The following is a 2254-nucleotide window of genomic DNA, read 5'->3' as shown; positions in this document are numbered from 1 at the left end:
CCCTCCCTCCCTCCCTCCCTCCCTCCCTCCCTCCTCCCTCTCTCCCTCCTTCCCTCCCTCCTTCCCTTTCTCTCTCTCTCCCCTTCACTCCCCTCCCCTCTCTTTTCTCTCCCCACTCCTCTCTCTTCCCCCTCCCTCTCTGTCCTCCCTCTAACAAACTGGCCATGACTGGCAACCAGAAAAATACATAATAGAAGTCAGAGGGGGGCTTCCAGGGCTTAGGGGGCCCTTTGGTATCCAGGAGATGAATAAAAAAAAAATGGATTACCAAAGTGTGTGCCCCTATAACTAAAGAGAGCACACACACACACACAAAGCTGGGGCCACCCCAAAACAGCTTTTATGAGACACGGGAGCCAAACAGAATTATTAAAATCACCTTTTTGTGGGGTTACAGAAAGAAATACATTCTCTCCAAGAATAGGGCTGGTTTGAGCCCCACCCACCAGCTGCCCCCCTCCCACACTGCCCTGAGACATTATCTCCCTTGCACAGTTGGAGGAATCCTTTGGCCTGGCTGGATGTAGTATTTGCGTTTATCAAATAAGGACCTGTTGGGCACAGAAGACTGGGACTGTGGGAGGAGGTGATTAGGTGTGAACTTCTTTAGGAAACACGAGCAAGACTATTTACTTTCTCCTCACTAGTACTCATCCTTGACTGCAGACTTCAAACAGGAGTAAGCTGGATCCAACTGGAGCCCTGTGGGAACTTGGAAAGATGTTGAGTTTCTTTTATTTCAGTGTGAGCTCCAGTGTGTGCAGAAAGAATGAAGCAGTTAAATTCAAGAAGTATTTATGGTGCTGCTGAGACGAAATGAGGCAGGACTTGGCACTAGAGGCCAGCTCTGGGCAGCAGAGCCTGGAGCACAGCCACTGCAGAGCAGCCCTGGCCCGCTGAGCTGTGGCAGGGCAGCTTCTGATTAAAGAAGTTGGCTCGCACATTTTTGTTGTGTGAATCAGCTTTTCGCCACTGTAGCAAACACTCAGGATGATCAACTTATAAAAGACAAAGGTTTCCTTTGACTCACAGCTTTAAGGCTCTGGACAACAATGGACTCAGCCCAGTTCGTTGGGTCTGTGGAAAGGAAGGCATCATGGTGGCAATGTTTGAGAGAGAGTCCAATCTTGTTGTAGTGAAAGAGAGGAAGAAGAGGAGACAGGGATCCTATTATTGCCTCTAAAAGGCAGGAATTCCCCCCCCCCCACCTAAAAACCTGCTACCTTGAAGTCCTGGGGAGAGGAGGGGTATTTAGGTTAGCTTAGGGAGACCAGTGCAAGGGGTTCTTTCTCTGCAGTGTAGTCTGCTTGAACATAACTATCCTAACAGATGATGTTGTATTTTGAACATCTATCAGTAAACATTGTACTAAGCAAGATAGAGCCATCAAAGAAGTATGCAAGTCACTGTAATCCTCAGTAGACTTATGAGCTAACTCTAGACATGTGGCACATAGCAATGTCTTGTCAGGGGCAGACAGCCTATATACACCAATGGTTCCTCAAGGTTCCTGTCACCTAGGAACATTGTAGAGTGTCTTGTGTGTGTGTGTGTGTGTGTGTGTGTGTGTGACCCAGGGAAACCATGGGTCAGCGTCAGGTACCTTTCTCAATTACTTTCCATCTAATTTTTTGAGACAGGGTCTCACTGGACCTGGAACTTTCTGACTCAGCTAGGCTGGCTTGTTAGTGAGCCCCAGGGACCAACCCTCTTGTCTTTGCCTCTCCAGTGCTGGGATTACCAGCATACACCACGCTGATTGGCTACTCACATGAGCATCAGGGATTTAGATTCTTGTACTCATCCTTCCACAGAAAGAATTTTGCCAACTAAGCCATCTCCTCAGTCTTGACGAGGTGATGTACAATATATTGCTTGCACACTTGTGGTGCTGCTGGCATGAGTGAGTCTACTTCCTTTACCATGTGAGAGCCTGGGACACACTCCATAGCAGTGCTAAGTGACTACCTCTAAGTCTTATGAATTATTGTTGTCTATTTAGCATTATTTAGTGTGTACTTCTTTTACTTATAATAAAAATTACCCCTTGCCCTGTGCCTTCAATATGCTAGGCAAATGTTCTATCACCAAGATACATTTTTTCCCTCCTCTTCCTCTCATTTTTATGACAGGGTCTTGTTAAGTAGTCCCGGCTGGCCCTGAATTTGAGACTTTCCACATCAGCTTCTTAATTATAGGTGTGAGACAGCACACTTCCATGTCTTTCTCTTTCTGTCTCTCTCTCTCTCTCTCT

This window comes from Grammomys surdaster, unplaced genomic scaffold (assembly GCF_004785775.1).
Source record: "Grammomys surdaster isolate TR1022 unplaced genomic scaffold, NIH_TR_1.0 375, whole genome shotgun sequence".
NCBI lineage: Eukaryota > Metazoa > Chordata > Mammalia > Rodentia > Muridae > Grammomys > Grammomys surdaster.
Note: the sequence above shows the minus strand (reverse complement) of the source record.